This window comes from Heterodontus francisci, chromosome 23, assembly GCF_036365525.1.
Source record: "Heterodontus francisci isolate sHetFra1 chromosome 23, sHetFra1.hap1, whole genome shotgun sequence".
Classification (NCBI taxonomy): Eukaryota; Metazoa; Chordata; class Chondrichthyes; order Heterodontiformes; family Heterodontidae; genus Heterodontus; species Heterodontus francisci.
The window spans coordinates 59,501,238-59,518,604 of record NC_090393.1 but is presented as its reverse complement, the minus strand read 5'-3'; the positions used below and the strand labels follow the sequence as shown (position 1 = coordinate 59,518,604).

General features: G+C 44.7%; 4 non-coding genes across 4 annotated transcripts; all 4 read right to left on the bottom strand.

The window, feature by feature from the left end:
- Positions 1-6,229: 6,229 nt before the first annotated feature.
- trnal-caa (transfer RNA leucine (anticodon CAA)) lies at positions 6,230-6,348 on the bottom strand. Its single transcript has 2 exons — positions 6,311-6,348; positions 6,230-6,275 (listed from the first exon to the last, which is right to left on the bottom strand). It is a non-coding gene; the product is annotated as a tRNA-Leu (tRNA).
- Positions 6,349-11,206: 4,858 nt separating this feature from the next.
- On the bottom strand, positions 11,207-11,325 carry trnal-caa (transfer RNA leucine (anticodon CAA)). Its single transcript has 2 exons — positions 11,288-11,325; positions 11,207-11,252 (listed from the first exon to the last, which is right to left on the bottom strand). It is a non-coding gene; the product is annotated as a tRNA-Leu (tRNA).
- Positions 11,326-13,460: 2,135 nt separating this feature from the next.
- Positions 13,461-13,579, bottom strand: trnal-caa (transfer RNA leucine (anticodon CAA)). Its single transcript has 2 exons — positions 13,542-13,579; positions 13,461-13,506 (listed from the first exon to the last, which is right to left on the bottom strand). It is a non-coding gene; the product is annotated as a tRNA-Leu (tRNA).
- Positions 13,580-15,714: 2,135 nt separating this feature from the next.
- trnal-caa (transfer RNA leucine (anticodon CAA)) lies at positions 15,715-15,833 on the bottom strand. Its single transcript has 2 exons — positions 15,796-15,833; positions 15,715-15,760 (listed from the first exon to the last, which is right to left on the bottom strand). It is a non-coding gene; the product is annotated as a tRNA-Leu (tRNA).
- Positions 15,834-17,367: the final 1,534 nt, after the last annotated feature.

Genomic DNA, 17,367 nt, shown 5'->3' with positions numbered 1-17,367 from the left:
GAGCCCTCTTGTTGACAACTTGGTTCAGCCTTTGTATAAGACAGACAGAGGGAATGCGATTTCCAACTCTATCACAAGGTTACGCGATTGGCAAATATATTTTGCAAAAACTTAATGCACAAAGCAATCATTTTACTTCTACCCTTAGTAAATTTGTCTCCTTCCTCCACAGAAGAATAATACTTTTTCTATCAGGATTTTAATACCTTTTATACATTTAAATGAAAAGTTTGCTCGTCGTTACATCATATCTTTAAAAAATCAGTCACATAAAGAGAAGCTGGAAAACACTGGCAGTGGCAAGCATTTGTTAGGTTTGAAGGGTTCTGCAGCCTTTGGCAACCTTATCCTGGTCTCAGCCATGTGCTCTGAAATGTCGGTTTGTTAATGTTGGGCTTCAGCCACCTGCAAATTACCAGAACAGGAAATTTTGGCAGACGATCTATCAGAAATAATTAGAGGTATAAGATTTATCTCTCCCGGACTGGTTTCAACAATATGCTGGTTTCGAACCACACTAATTTAAGGTTGCTGTTTGAATGGATAAGGGTAAATTCAATTATCCTAATGAGCTGTGATTAAGCTGGGAATGCCAAATTTACCTCAGTGGATTTACTGAATTGAGCTATACCAATGGCCACAGGTGTTAAATGGTCTAATGCAGAAGTGTGAAGAAAACATGCATGTTCTGCACTTTGTCCTTCAATTCCTGTAATTCCAAAGGGAAGTTTTAAAGGTTGCAGCAATTTTTTTTTAATTCAGCAATGCTGCCCCAGTGTTGGAATAGCAGGGCAGGGTTGAAATTGGTATGCAGAATTGCGGCATCTTAATCTTAATTCATTCCGAGAGGAACGTGAGGGAAGTCAAGCCTCCAGGTGATAAGACATCGATCAAAGTTGTGGCAGAAAGGGGGAGAGAGTCACAGGATAGAATCATGGAATGGTTGCAGCAGAGAAGGAGGCCATTAGGCTCATAGTTCCCAGGCTGGTTCTCGACAAGAGCAACTCAGCTAGTCTCACTCCCCCATCCTTTCATCATTGGCCTGCAAATTGATCTCTTCAGATGTTTATCCATTTCCCTTTTGAAAGCAATGATTAACTCTGGCTCCACCACACTCTCAGGCAGTGCATTCTAAATTCTAACCACTTGCTGCAGAAGAAGGATTTTCCTCATGTCACCATTGGTTCTTTTGCCATTCACCTTAAACTGGTATCCTCTGGTTTTCAACCCACCCGCCAGGAACAATTCCTCTCTATCTACTCTGTCTAGACCCCGTATGATTTTGATCACCTCGATCGAATCTTCTCTCAATCTTCTCTTGTCGAGGAGAACAACCCAGTTTCTCCAATCTCTCCACATAACTGAAGTCTCTCATCCCTGGAATCATTCTCGTAAATCTTTTCTGCATCCTCTTTAAAGCCTTCACAATCTTCCGAAAGTGAGGTGGCCAGAACTGGACACAATACTTTAGTTGAGGCCGAACCAACGATTTGTAAGGGTTCATCATACCTTCCTTGCATTTGTACTCTATACCCCTATTTATAAAGCCCCGGATCCCATATGCCTTTTTAACCACATCCTCAGCTTTGCCTGTCACCTTGAATGATTTGAGCACAGATACCTCTAGGTCTCTCTGTTCCTGCGCCCCCTTTAGAATTGTGCCCTTTATTTTATATTTGCCTCTCCTTGTTCTTCCGACCAAGAATGTATCATTTCACGCTTCTCCACATTAAATTTCATCTGCCATGTGTCTGCCCATTCCACCAGTCGATGTCCACTTGAAGTCTAGAATTATCCTCCTCACAGTTCATAATACTTCCAAGTTTGTGTCATCCGCAACTTTTGAAATTTTGCCCTGAACATCCAAGTCTTGGCCATAAGTATATATCAAGAAAATCAGTGGTCCGACTACTGACCCCTATGGAACCAAAGTGTATAACTTCCTCAAGTCCGAAAAGCAACTGAGTACCACTAAAATAAAAGCAAAACACTGTGGATGCTGGAAATGTGAAACAGAAAATGCTGGAAATATTTAGCCAGAATGCCAGCATCTGTGGAAAGAGAATCAGAGTTCATGTTTCAGTCCATGATCTTTCATCAGAAGTTCATTGAGCATAAGATTTCAAAATTTGCCAATCATACCAAACTTGGAGGAATGGCAAACGGTGAGCATGATACAAATTGACTTCAAGAGGACATAGATAGCCTAGCAGAATGGGCAGACAAGTGGCAAATGGAATTTCATATCAACAAGTGTGAGGTGATGCATTTTGGCAGAAAGGATGGGCTGAGCTCATATAGACTTAATGGCACAGTTGGAAAGAGTGTGCAAGGACAGAGGAACCTGGGGGTGCATGTGCATAGATTTATGAAGGTTGCAGGACATATTGAGAGTGTGGGCAGCAAAACATAGAGGATCTTGGGCTTCTTAAATAGAATCATTGAGTACAAAAGCAGCAAGGTTATGCTGAACCTTTATAAATCTCTGGTCAGGCCACAACAGGAGTATTGCGTACACTTTTGGTCATCAGGCTTTAGGTTGGATGTGAGAGGTTACAGAGGAGATTGACCAGAATGGTTCCAGGGATGAGCGATTTTAGCTGCAAGGTTAGGTAGCAGAAGCTGGGGTTGTTCTCAGAGGAGCAACGGAAATTGCGGAGAGATTTGATTGAGGTGTAAAGATTATGACCGTTTGAGATAAGGCAGGCAAAGAAAACGTGTTGCCAGTAGCTGATGGTACAAGGACTAGGGGACACAGATCGAAGGTTTTGGGCAAGAGATGTATGGGGAATATGAGGAAGAACATTTTTACCCAGCTACTGGTAATGAGCTGGAACTCGCTGCCTTTGAGGGTGTTGGAAGCAGAGACAATGAATGATTTCAAAAGAAAATTGGATGGGCACTTGAAGGAAATAAACTTTCAGGTCTAGAGCAATGGGACTGAGTGGATTGTTCTATGGAGAGCCGGCATACGCTGGATGGGCAGAATGGCCTCCTCTGTGCCGCAAATGACTCTATGACTCGAAGACCATTTGTTAAACATACTTGATTTATCAGGCCATGCCGGCAAGGAAATTCATCGTTCCAGCACTGCAAACAACAATCAGACACACATCTTGCATGCAACAACTTGCATTTTGCATCCTTTTCCCTTACACTTTTTCTTGCTCAACTTGACCAAAGACAAGCAACACAGCTGCCATTCAAATCCAAGGCCTTCTCATATAACCACAATCCAATAATGGTTCCAAGCAGGACATTTCAGCCTCTCATTCCCATGCCTTTCTTTGCATCACAATATATTATTGCGACAAGTGCTAATTGGAGCCCTGCTGCCAAGAAAATCACCAGGATCTCCCTACCTTTGTGAGGGCAAACAAGGCACTGTGCAGATACTGTGCGCTTGGCCATCAACATTCGTGTGAACATTGCAATCTGAGAGAGCCAGCCTCCAAAGGCATCAAGTCTGGCAATGTCGAAGTGCTGATGAGGAAAGAGCTTGGCTGTGGTGCCCCTTCTTCAGGGAAAATGTTAGCCCGGCAAATAGGATTGGAAGGAATTGTCGAAGTAAGAGAGTCGAATTGAGTGGGGTTTTGGTGTGCAAGAAGTGCGATTCTTTGAGCGTGTTGTCCTGTTTGTGAAAAGCAGCAGTGCGTGCAGTGGGATTGCAAGTCATAATGCTAGAAAGCAATGAGGAATGCAGCAAGGAGGTGGGGCAAAAGATAATTTAGTCAGAGTGCTGGCATTGGAGTGTGGGAAATGGTTGATGGCAGAAGTGTGATTTGAAGCATTATGTGGAAGGTCAGGCTTAGGATTTGTGAGGTTTCCTGAGGAAAGGCCATGTTTGTGGAGCTGTGCCTTGTGTTTGTTGGCAAATGGCAGTAGGATTGAAGTAATTGAAGGAGGCACGTGCAAATTGCAGGCAAGCTGAGCAGGCAGTGTGATGCTGTGAGGTTTTGTGTGGATGAAAAAAGTGATGTCACTTGGGATTTGAACCCACGCCCCTTAAGAGAGACCAGAATTCTAGAGCCACAAGAGAGGCAAGGACAAACACTCCTTGAGTCTGGCGCCTTAGACCACTCTGCCATCCTGACAGCTGGTTGTGTCTGTATTGGAAAGTGTGCTCCAAATGTTTACACTAACTGCTGTATAACATTTGTTCCTTCTGTGCAAACACAAACCAGAAACAGGCAGTCTCAGCTTGGATCAAAAATATTGCTTTAAGGACACAAAACAGCTCATCATGGTCAATCGTTACTTTTCACACTGGAGGATGGTAGACAGTGGTGTTGCGCAAGGGTCAGTCATAGGACTAGCGGTGTTTTTTTTGGAGATGTAGAAATAACTTGGATATTGCAACTGAGCAGAAGATTTCAAAATTTGCCAATCATACCAAACTTGGAGGAATGGCAAACGGTGAGCATGATACAAATTGACTTCAAGACGACATAGATAGCCTAGCAGAATGGGCAGACAAGTGGCAAATGGAATTTCATATCAACAAGTGTGAGGTGATGCATTTTGGCAGAAAGGATGGGCTGAGCTCATATAGACTTAATGGCACAGTTGGAAAGAGTGTGCAAGGACAGAGGAACCTGGGGGTGCATGTGCATAGATTTATGAAGGTTGCAGGACATATTGAGAGTGTGGGCAGCAAAACATAGAGGATCTTGGGCTTCTTAAATAGAATCATTGAGTACAAAAGCAGCAAAGTTATGCTGAACCTTTATAAATCTCTGGTCAGGCCACAACAGGAGTATTGCGTACACTTTTGGTCATCAGGCTTTAGGTTGGATGTGAGAGGTTACAGAGGAGATTGACCAGAATGGTTCCAGGGATGAGCGATTTTAGCTGCAAGGTTAGGTTGCAGAAGCTGGGGTTGTTCTCAGAGGAGCAACGGAAATTGCGGAGAGATTTGATTGAGGTGTAAAGATTATGACCGTTTGAGATAAGGCAGGCAAAGAAAACGTGTTGCCAGTAGCTGATGGTACAAGGACTAGGGGACACAGATCGAAGGTTTTGGGCAAGAGATGTATGGGGAATATGAGGAAGAACATTTTTACCCAGCTACTGGTAATGAGCTGGAACTCGCTGCCTTTGAGGGTGTTGGAAGCAGAGACAATGAATGATTTCAAAAGAAAATTGGATGGGCACTTGAAGGAAATAAACTTTCAGGTCTAGAGCAATGGGACTGAGTGGATTGTTCTATGGAGAGCCGGCATACGCTGGATGGGCAGAATGGCCTCCTTCTGTGCCGCAAATGACTCTATGACTCGAAGACCATTTGTTAAACATACTTGATTTATCAGGCCGTGCCGGCAAGGAAATTCATCGTTCCAGCACTGCAAACAACAATCAGACACACATCTTTCATGCAACAACTTGCATTTTGCATCCTTTTCCCATACACTTTTTCTTGCTCAACTTGACCAAAGACAAGCAACACAGCTGCCATTCAAAGCCAAGGCCTTCTCATATAACCACAATCCAATAATGGTTCCAAGCAGGACATTTCAGCCTCTCATTCCCATGCCTTTCTTTGCATCACAATATATTATTGCGACAAGTGCTAATTGGAGCCCTGCTGCCAAGAAAATCACCAGGATCTCCCTACCTTTGTGAGGGCAAACAAGGCACTGTGCAGGTACTGTGCGCTTGGCCATCAACATTCGTGTGAATATTGCAATCTGAGAGAGCCAGCCTCCAAAGGCATCAAGTCTGGCAATGTCGAAGTGCTGATGAGGAAAGAGCTTGGCTGTGGTGCCCCTTCTTCAGGGAAAATGTTAGCCCGGCAAATAGGATTGGAAGGAATTGTCGAAGTAAGAGAGTCGAATTGAGTGGGGTTTTGGTGTGCAAGAAGTGCGATTCTTTGAGCGTGTTGTCCTGTTTGTGAAAAGCAGCAGTGCGTGCAGTGGGATTGCAAGTCATAATGCTAGAAAGCAATGAGGAATGCAGCAAGGAGGTGGGGCAAAAGATAATTTAGTCAGAGTGCTGGCATTGGAGTGTGGGAAATGGTTGATGGCAGAAGTGTGATTTGAAGCATTATGTGGAAGGACAGGCTTAGGATTTGTGAGGTTTCCTGAGGAAAGGCCATGTTTGTGGAGCTGTGTCTTGTGTTTGTTGGCAAATGGCAGTAGGATTGAAGTAATTGAAGGAGGCACGTGCAAATTGCAGGCAAGCTGAGCAGGCAGTGTGATGCTGTGAGGTTTTGTGTGGATGAAAAAAGTGATGTCAGGAGTGGGATTTGAACCCACGCCCCTTAGGAGAGACCAGAATTCCAGAGCCACAAGAGAAGCAAGGACAAACACTCCTTGAGTCTGGCGCCTTAGACCACTCGGCCATCCTGACAGCTGGTTGTGTCTGTATTGGAAAGTGTGCTCCAAATGTTTACACTAACTGCTGGATAACATTTGTTCCTTCTGTGCAAACACAAACCAGAAACAGGCAGTCTCAGCTTGGATCAAAAATATTGCTTTCAGGACACAAAACAGCTCATCATGGTCAATCGTTACTTTTCACACTGGAGGATGGTAGACAGTGGTGTTGCGCAAGGGTCAGTCATAGGACTAGCGGTGTTTTTTTTGGAGATGTAGAAATAACTTGGATATTGCAACTGAGCAGAAGATTTCAAAATTTGCCAATCATACCAAACTTGGAGGAATGGCAAACGGTGAGCATGATACAAATTGACTTCAAGACGACATAGAGAGGGAGGTAAAAGGGGTGGAGGAGTTGCATTACTGGTCAAAGAGGATATCACAGCTGTGCTGAAGGAGGGCACTATGGAGGACTCGAGCAGTGAGGCAATATGGACAGAACTCAGAAATAGGAAGGGTGCGGTAACAATGTTGGGGCTGTACTACAGGCCTCCCAACAGCGAGCGTGAGATAGAGGTACAAATATGTAAACAGATTATGGAAAGATGTAGGAGCAACAGGGTGGTGGTGATAGGAGATTTTAATTTTCCCAACATTGACTGGGATTCGCTTAATGTTAGAGGTCCAGATGGAGCAGAATTTGTAAGGAGCATCCAGGAGGGTTTTCTAGAGCAGTATGTAAATAGTCCAACTCGGGAAGGGGCCATACTGGACCTGGTGTTGGGGAATGAGCCCGGCCAGGTTGTTGAAGTTTCAGTAGGGGACTACTTTGGGAATAGTGATCACAATTCCGTAAGCTTTAAAATACTCATGGACAAAGACGAGAGTGGTCCTAAAGGAAGAGTGCTAAATTGGGGGAAGGCCAACTATACCAAAATTCGGCAGGAGCTGGGAAATGTAGATTGGGAGCAGCTGTTTGAAGGTAAATCCACATGTGATATGTGGGAGGCTTTTAAAGAGAGGTTGATTAGCGTGCAGGAGAGACATGTTCCTGTGAAAATGAGGGATAGAAATGGCAAGATTAGGGAACCATGGATGACAGGTGAAATTGTGAGACTAGCTAAGAGGAAAAAGGAAGCATACATAAGGTCTAGGCGGCTGATGAAAGACGAAGCTTTGAAAGAATATCGGGAATGTAGGACAAATCTGAAACGAGGAATTAAGAGGGCTAAAAGGGGTCATGAAATATCTTTAGCAAACAGGGTTAAGGAAAATCCCAAAGCCTTTTATTCATATATAAGGAGAAAGAGGGTAACTAGAGAAAGGATTGGCCCACTAAAGGACAAAGGAGGAATGTTATGCTTGGACTCAGAGAAAATGGGTGAGATTCTAAACGAGTACTTTGCATCGGTATTCACCGAGGAGAGGGACATGACGGATGTTGAGGTTAGGAACAGATGTTTGATTACTCTAGGTCAAGTCGGCATAAGGAGGGAGGAAGTGTTGGGTATTCTAAAGGGCATTAAGGTGGACAAGTCCCCAGGTCCGGATGGGATCTATCCCAGGTTACTGAGGGAAGCGAGAGAGGAAATAGCTGGGGCCTTAACAGATATCTTTGCAGCATCCTTAAACACGGGTGAGGTCCCGGAGGACTGGAGAATTGCTAATGTTGTCCCCTTGTTTAAGAAGGGTAGCAGGGATAATCCAGGTAATTATAGACCGGTGAGCCTGACGTCAGTGGTAGGGAAGCTGCTGGAGAAGATACTGAGGGATAGGATCTATTCCCATCTGGAAGAAAATGGGCTCATCAGTGATAGGCAACATGATTTTGTGCAGGGAAGGTCATGTCTAACCAACTTAATAGAATTCTTTGAGGAAGTGACAAAGTTGATTGATGAGGGAAGGGCTGTCGATGTCATATACATGGACTTCAGAAAGGCGTTTGATAAGGTTCCCCATGGCAGGCTGATGGAGAAAGTGAAGGCGCTTGGGGTCCAAGGTGTACTAGCTAGATGGATAAAGAACTGGCTGGGCAACAGGAGACAGAGAGTAGCAGTAGAAGGGAGTTTCTCAAAATGGAGACGTGTGACCAGTGGTGTTCCACAGGGATCCGTGCTGGGACCACTGTTGTTTGTGATATACATTAATGATTTGGAGGAAAGTATAGGTGGACTGATTAGCAAATTTGCAGACGACACTAAGATTGGTGGAGTAGCAGATAGTGAAGGGGACTGTCAGAGAATACAGCAGAATATAGATAGATTGGAGAGTTGGGCAGAGAAATGGCAGATGGAGTTCAATCAGGGCAAATGCGAGGTGATGCATTTTGGAAGATCCAATTCAAGAGTGAACTATACAGTAAATGGAAAAGTCCTGGGGAAAATTGATGTCCAGAGAGATTTGGGTGTTCAGGTCCACTGTTCCCTGAAGGTGGCAACGCAGGTAAATAGAGTGGTCAAGAAGGCATACGGCATGCTTTCCTTCATCGGCCGGGGCATTGAGTACAAGAGTTGGCAGGTCATGTTACAGTTGTATAGGACTTTGGTTCGGCCACATTTGGAATACTGCGTACAGTTCTGGTCGCCACATTATCAAAAGGATGTGGATGCTTTGGAAAGGGTGCAGAGGAGGTTCACCAGGATGTTGCCTGGTATGGAGGGCGCTAGCTATGAAGAGAGGTTGAGTAGATTAGGATTATTTTCATTAGAAAGACGGAGGTTGAGGGGGGACCTGATTGAGGTGTACAAAATCATGAGAGGTATAGACAGGGTGGATAGCAAGAAGCTTTTTCCCAGAGTGGGTGTTTCAATTACTAGAGGACACGAGTTCAAAGTGAAAGGGGAAAAGTTTAGGGGGGATATGCGTGGAAAGTTCTTTACGCAGAGAGTGGTGGGCACCTGGAACGCATTGCCAGCGGAGGTGGTAGATGCGGGCACGATGGAGTCTTTTAAGATGTATCTAGACAGATATATGAATGGGCAGGAAGAAAAGAGATACAGAAGCTTAGAAAATAGGCGACATGTTTAGAGAGAGGATCTGGATCGGCGCAGGCTTGGAGGGCCGAAGGGCCTGTTCCTGTGCTGTAATTATCTTTGTTCTTTGTTCTTTGTAGATAGCCTAGCAGAATGGGCAGACAAGTGGCAAATGGAATTTCATATCAACAAGTGTGAGGTGATGCATTTTGGCAGAAAGGATGGGCTGAGCTCATATAGACTTAATGGCACAGTTGGAAAGAGTGTGCAAGGACAGAGGAACCTGGCGGTGCATGTGCATAGATTTATGAAGGTTGCAGGACATATTGAGAGTGTGGGCAGCAAAACATAGAGGATCTTGGGCTTCTTAAATAGAATCATTGAGTACAAAAGCAGCAAAGTTATGCTGAACCTTTATAAATCTCTGGTCAGGCCACAACGGGAGTATTGCGTACACTTTTGGTCATCAGGCTTTAGGTTGGATGTGAGAGGTTACAGAGGAGATTGACCAGAATGGTTCCAGGGATGAGCGATTTTAGCTGCAAGGTTAGGTTGCAGAAGCTGGGGTTGTTCTCAGAGGAGCAATGGAAATTGCGGAGAGATTTGATTGAGGTGTAAAGATTATGACCGTTTGAGATAAGGCAGGCAAAGAAAACGTGTTGCCAGTAGCTGATGGTACAAGGACTAGGGGACACAGATCGAAAGTTTTGGGCAAGATATGTATGGGGAATATGAGGAAGAACATTTTTACCCAGCTACTGGTAATGAGCTGGAACTCGCTGCCTTTGAGGGTGTTGGAAGCAGAGACAATGAATGATTTCAAAAGAAAATTGGATGGGCACTTGAAGGAAATAAACTTTCAGGTCTAGAGCAATGGGACTGAGTGGATTGTTCTATGGAGAGCCGGCATACGCTGGATGGGCAGAATGGCCTCCTTCTGTGCCGCAAATGACTCTATGACTCGAAGACCATTTGTTAATCATACTTGACTTATCAGGCCGTGCCGGCAAGGAAATTCATCGTTCCAGCACTGCAAACAACAATCAGACACACATCTTTCGTGCAACAACTTGCATTTTGCATCCTTTTCCCATACACTTTTTCTTGCTCAACTTGACCAAAGACAAGCAACACAGCTGCCTTTCAAAGCCAAGGCCTTCCAATATAACCACAATCCAATAATGGTTCCAAGCAGGACATTTCAGCCTCTCATTCCCATGCCTTTCTTTGCATCACAATATATTATTGCGACAAGTGCTAATTGGAGCCCTGCTGCCAAGAAAATCACCAGGATCTCCCTACCTTTGTGAGGGCAAACAAGGCACTGTGCAGGTATTGTGCGCTTGGCCATCAACATTCGTGTGAACATTGCAATCTGAGAGAGCCAGCCTCCAAAGGCATCAAGTCTGGCAATGTCGAAGTGCTGATGAGGAAAGAGCTTGGCTGTGGTGCCCCTTCTTCAGGGAAAATGTTAGCCCGGCAAATAGGATTGGAAGGAATTGTCGAAGTAAGAGAGTAGAATTGAGTGGGGTTTTGGTGTGCAAGAAGTGCGATTCTTTGAGCGTGTTGTCCTGTTTGTGAAAAGCAGCAGTGCGTGCAGTGGGATTGCAAGTCATAATGCTAGAAAGCAATGAGGAATGCAGCAAGGAGGTGGGGCATAAGATAATTTAGTCAGAGTGCTGGCATTGGAGTGTGGGAAATGGTTGATGGCAGAAGTGTGATTTGAAGCATTATGTGGAAGGACAGGCTTAGGATTTGTGAGGTTTCCTGAGGAAAGGCCATGTTTGTGGAGCTGTGCCTTGTGTTTGTTGGCAAATGGCAGTAGGATTGAAGTAATTGAAGGAGGCACGTGCAAATTGCAGGCAAGCTGATCAGGCAGTGTGATGCTGTGAGGTTTTGTGTGGATGAAAAAAGTGATGTCAGGAGTGGGATTTGAACCCACGCCCCTTAAGAGAGACCAGAATTCCAGAGCCACAAGAAAAGAAAGGACAATCACTCCTTGAGTCTGGCGCCTTAGACCACTCGGCCATCCTGACAGCTGGTTGTGTATGTATTAGAAAGTGTGCTCCAAATGTTTACACTAACTGCTGTATAACATTTGTTCCTTCTGTGCAAACACAAACCAGAAACAGGCAGTCTCAGCTTGGATCAAAAATATTGCTTTCAGGACACAAAACAGCTCATCATGGTCAATCGTTACTTTTCACACTGGAGGATGGTAGACAGTGGTGTTGCGCAAGGGTCAGTCATAGGACTAGCGGTGTTTTTTTTGGAGATGTAGAAATAACTTGGATATTGCAACTGAGCAGAAGATTTCAAAATTTGCCAATCATACCAAACTTGGAGGAATGGCAAACGGTGAGCATGATACAAATTGACTTCAAGACGACATAGATAGCCTAGCAGAATGGGCAGACAAGTGGCAAATGGAATTTCATATCAACAAGTGTGAGGTGATGCATTTTGGCAGAAAGGATGGGCTGAGCTCATATAGACTTAATGGCACAGTTGGAAAGAGTGTGCAAGGACAGAGGAACCTGGGGGTGCATGTGCATAGATTTATGAAGGTTGCAGGACATATTGAGAGTGTGGGCAGCAAAACATAGAGGATCTTGGGCTTCTTAAATAGAATCATTGAGTACAAAAGCAGCAAAGTTATGCTGAACCTTTATAAATCTCTGGTCAGGCCACAACAGGAGTATTGCGTACACTTTTGGTCATCAGGCTTTAGGTTGGATGTGAGAGGTTACAGAGGAGATTGACCAGAATGGTTCCAGGGATGAGCGATTTTAGCTGCAAGGTTAGGTTGCAGAAGCTGGGGTTGTTCTCAGAGGAGCAACGGAAATTGCGGAGAGATTTGATTGAGGTGTAAAGATTATGACCGTTTGAGATAAGGCAGGCAAAGAAAACGTGTTGCCAGTAGCTGATGGTACAAGGACTAGGGGACACAGATCGAAAGTTTTGGGCAAGAGATGTATGGGGAATATGAGGAAGAACATTTTTACCCAGCTACTGGTAATGAGCTGGAACTCGCTGCCTTTGAGGGTGTTGGAAGCAGAGACAATGAATGATTTCAAAAGAAAATTGGATGGGCACTTGAAGGAAATAAACTTTCAGGTCTAGAGCAATGGGACTGAGTGGATTGTTCTATGGAGAGCCGGCATACGCTGGATGGGCAGAATGGCCTCCTTCTGTGCCGCAAATGACTCTATGACTCGAAGACCATTTGTTAAACATACTTGATTTATCAGGCCGTGCCGGCAAGGAAATTCATCGTTCCAGCACTGCAAACAACAATCAGACACACATCTTTCATGCAACAACTTGCATTTTGCATCCTTTTCCCATACACTTTTTCTTGCTCAACTTGACCAAAGACAAGCAACACAGCTGCCATTCAAAGCCAAGGCCTTCTAATATAACCACAATCCAATAATGGTTCCAAGCAGGACATTTCAGCCTCTCATTCCCATGCCTTTCTTTGCATCACAATATATTATTGCGACAAGTGCTAATTGGAGCCCTGCTGCCAAGAAAATCACCAGGATCTCCCTACCTTTGTGAGGGCAAACAAGGCACTGTGCAGGTACTGTGCGCTTGGCCATCAACATTCGTGTGAACATTGCAATCTGAGAGAGCCAGCCTCCAAAGGCATCAAGTCTGGCAATGTCGACGTGCTGATGAGGAAAGAGCTTGGCTGTGGTGCCCCTTCTTCAGGGAAAATGTTAGCCCGGCAAATAGGATTGGAATGAATTGTCGAAGTAAGAGAGTAGAATTGAGTGGGGTTTTGGTGTGCAAGAAGTGCGATTCTTTGAGCGTGTTGTCCTGTTTGTGAAAAGCAGCAGTGCGTGCAGTGGGATTGCAGGTCATAATGCTAGAAAGCAATGAGGAATGCAGCAAGGAGGTGGGGCATAAGATAATTTAGTCAGAGTGCTGGCAGTGGAGTGTGGGAAATGGTTGATGGCAGAAGTGTGATTTGAAGCATTATGTGGAAGGACAGGCTGAGGATTTGTGAGGTTTCCTGAGGAAAGGCCATGTTTGTGGAGCTGTGCCTTGTGTTTGTTGGCAAATGGCAGTAGGATTGAAGTAATTGAAGGAGGCACGTGCAAATTGCAGGCAAGCTGATCAGGCAGTGTGATGCTGTGAGGTTTTGTGTGGATGAAAAAAGTGATGTCAGGAGTGGGATTTGAACCCACACCCCTTAAGAGAGACCAGAATTCCAGAGCCACAAGAGAGGCAAGGACAAACACTCCTTGAGTCTGGCACCTTAAACCACTCAGCCATCCTGACAGCTGGTTGTGTCTGTATTGGAAAGTGTGCTCCAAATGTTTACACTAACTGCTGTATAACATTTGTTCCTTCTGTGCAAACACAAACCAGAAACAGGCAGTCTCAGCTTGGATCAAAAATATTGCTTTCAGGACACAAAACAGCTCATCATGGTCAATGGTTACTTTTCACACTGGAGGATGGTAGACAGTGGTGTTGCGCAAGGGTCAGTCATAGGACTAGCGGTGTTTTTTTTGGAGATGTAGAAATAACTTGGATATTGCAACTGAGCAGAAGATTTCAAAATTTGCCAATCATACCAAACTTGGAGGAATGGCAAACGGTGAGCATGATACAAATTGACTTCAAGACGACATAGATAGCCTAGCAGAATGGGCAGACAAGTGGCAAATGGAATTTCATATCAACAAGTGTGAGGTGATGCATTTTGGCAGAAAGGATGGGCTGAGCTCATATAGACTTAATGGCACAGTTGGAAAGAGTGTGCAAGGACAGAGGAACCTGGGGGTGCATGTGCATAGATTTATGAAGGTTGCAGGACATATTGAGAGTGTGGGCAGCAAAACATAGAGGATCTTGGGCTTCTTAAATAGAATCATTGAGTACAAAAGCAGCAAAGTTATGCTGAACCTTTATAAATCTCTGGTCAGGCCACAACAGGAGTATTGCGTACACTTTTGGTCATCAGGCTTTAGGTTGGATGTGAGAGGTTACAGAGGAGATTGACCAGAATGGTTCCAGGGATGAGCGATTTTAGCTGCAAGGTTAGGTTGCAGAAGCTGGGGTTGTTCTCAGAGGAGCAACGGAAATTGCGGAGAGATTTGATTGAGGTGTAAAGATTATGACCGTTTGAGATAAGGCAGGCAAAGAAAACGTGTTGCCAGTAGCTGATGGTACAAGGACTAGGGGACACAGATCGAAAGTTTTGGGCAAGATATGTATGGGGAATATGAGGAAGAACATTTTTACCCAGCTACTGGTAATGAGCTGGAACTCGCTGCCTTTGAGGGTGTTGGAAGCAGAGACAATGAATGATTTCAAAAGAAAATTGGATGGGCACTTGAATGAAATAAACTTTCAGGTCTAGAGCTATGGGACTGAGTGGATTGTTCTATGGAGAGCCGGCATACGCTGGATGGGCAGAATGGCCTCCTTCTGTGCCGCAAATGACTCTATGACTCGAAGACCATTTGTTAATCATACTTGACTTATCAGGCCGTGCCGGCAAGGAAATTCATCGTTCCAGCACTGCAAACAACAATCAGACACACATCTTTCGTGCAACAACTTGCATTTTGCATCCTTTTCCCATACACTTTTTCTTGCTCAACTTGACCAAAGACAAGCAACACAGCTGCCATTCAAAGCCAAGGCCTTCTAATATAACCACAATCCAATAATGGTTCCAAGCAGGACATTTCAGCCTCTCATTCCCATGCCTTTCTTTGCATCACAATATATTATTGCGACAAGTGCTAATTGGAGCCCTGCTGCCAAGAAAATCACCAGGATCTCCCTACCTTTGTGAGGGCAAACAAGGCACTGTGCAGGTATTGTGCGCTTGGCCATCAACATTCGTGTGAACATTGCAATCTGAGAGAGCCAGCCTCCAAAGGCATCAAGTCTGGCAATGTCGAAGTGCTGATGAGGAAAGAGCTTGGCTGTGGTGCCCCTTCTTCAGGGAAAATGTTAGCCCGGCAAATAGGATTGGAAGGAATTGTCGAAGTAAGAGAGTAGAATTGAGTGGGGTTTTGGTGTGCAAGAAGTGTGATTCTTTGAGCGTGTTGTCCTGTTTGTGAAAAGCAGCAGTGCGTGCAGTGGGATTGCAAGTCATAATGCTAGAAAGCAATGAGGAATGCAGCAAGGAGGTGGGGCAAAAGATAATTTAGTCAGAGTGCTGGCATTGGAGTGTGGGAAATGGTTGATGGCAGAAGTGTGATTTGAAGCATTATGTGGAAGGACAGGCTTAGGATTTGTGAGGTTTCCTGAGGAAAGGCCATGTTTGTGGAGCTGTGCCTTGTGTTTGTTGGCAAATGGCAGTAGGATTGAAGTAATTGAAGGAGGCACGTGCAAATTGCAGGCAAGCTGAGCAGGCAGTGTGATGCTGTGAGGTTTTGTGTGGATGAAAAAAGTGATATCAGGAGTGGGATTTGAACCCACGCCCCTTAAGAGAGACCAGAATTCCAGAGCCACAAGAGAGGCAAGGACAAACACTCCTTGAATCTGGCACCTTAGACCACTCAGCCATCCTGACAGCTGGTTGTGTCTGTATTGGAAAGTGTGCTCCAAATGTTTACACTAACTGCTGGATAACATTTGTTCCTTCTGTGCAAACACAAACCAGAAACAGGCAGTCTCAGCTTGGATCAAAAATATTGCTTTCAGGACACAAAACAGCTCATCATGGTCAATCGTTACTTTTCACACTGGAGGATGGTAGACAGTGGTGTTGCGCAAGGGTCAGTCATAGGACTAGCGGTGTTTTTTTTGGAGATGTAGAAATAACTTGGATATTGCAACTGAGCAGAAGATTTCAAAATTTGCCAATCATACCAAACTTGGAGGAATGGCAAACGGTGAGCATGATACAAATTGACTTCAAGACGACATAGATAGCCTAGCAGAATGGGCAGACAAGTGGCAAATGGAATTTCATATCAACAAGTGTGAGGTGATGCATTTTGGCAGAAAGGATGGGCTGAGCTCATATAGACTTAATGGCACAGTTGGAAAGAGTGTGCAAGGACAGAGGAACCTGGCGGTGCATGTGCATAGATTTATGAAGGTTGCAGGACATATTGAGAGTGTGGGCAGCAAAACATAGAGGATCTTGGGCTTCTTAAATAGAATCATTGAGTACAAAAGCAGCAAAGTTATGCTGAACCTTTATAAATCTCTGGTCAGGCCACAACAGGAGTATTGCGTACACTTTTGGTCATCAGGCTTTAGGTTGGATGTGAGAGGTTACAGAGGAGATTGACCAGAATGGTTCCAGGGATGAGCGATTTTAGCTGCAAGGTTAGGTTGCAGAAGCTGGGGTTGTTCTCAGAGGAGCAACGGAAATTGCGGAGAGATTTGATTGAGGTGTAAAGATTATGACCGTTTGAGATAAGGCAGGCAAAGAAAACGTGTTGCCAGTAGCTGATGGTACAAGGACTAGGGGACACAGATCGAAAGTTTTGGGCAAGATATGTATGGGGAATATGAGGAAGAACATTTTTACCCAGCTACTGGTAATGAGCTGGAACTCGCTGCCTTTGAGGGTGTTGGAAGCAGAGACAATGAATGATTTCAAAAGAAAATTGGATGGGCACTTGAAGGAAATTAACTTTCAGGTCTAGAGCAATGGGACTGAGTGGATTGTTCTATGGAGAGCCGGCATACGCTGGATGGGCAGAATGGCCTCCTTCTGTGCCGCAAATGACTCTATGACTCGAAGACCATTTGTTAATCATACTTGACTTATCAGGCCGTGCCGGCAAGGAAATTCATCGTTCCAGCACTGTAAACAACAATCAGACACACATCTTTCGTGCAACAACTTGCATTTTGCATCCTTTTCCCATACACTTTTTCTTGCTCAACTTGACCAAAGACAAGCAACACAGCTGCCATTCAAAGCCAAGGCCTTCTAATATAACCACAATCCAATAATGGTTCCAAGCAGGACATTTCAGCCTCTCATTCCCATGCCTTTCTTTGCATCACAATATATTATTGCGACAAGTGCTAATTGGAGCCCTGCTGCCAAGAAAATCACCAGGATCTCCCTACCTTTGTGAGGGCAA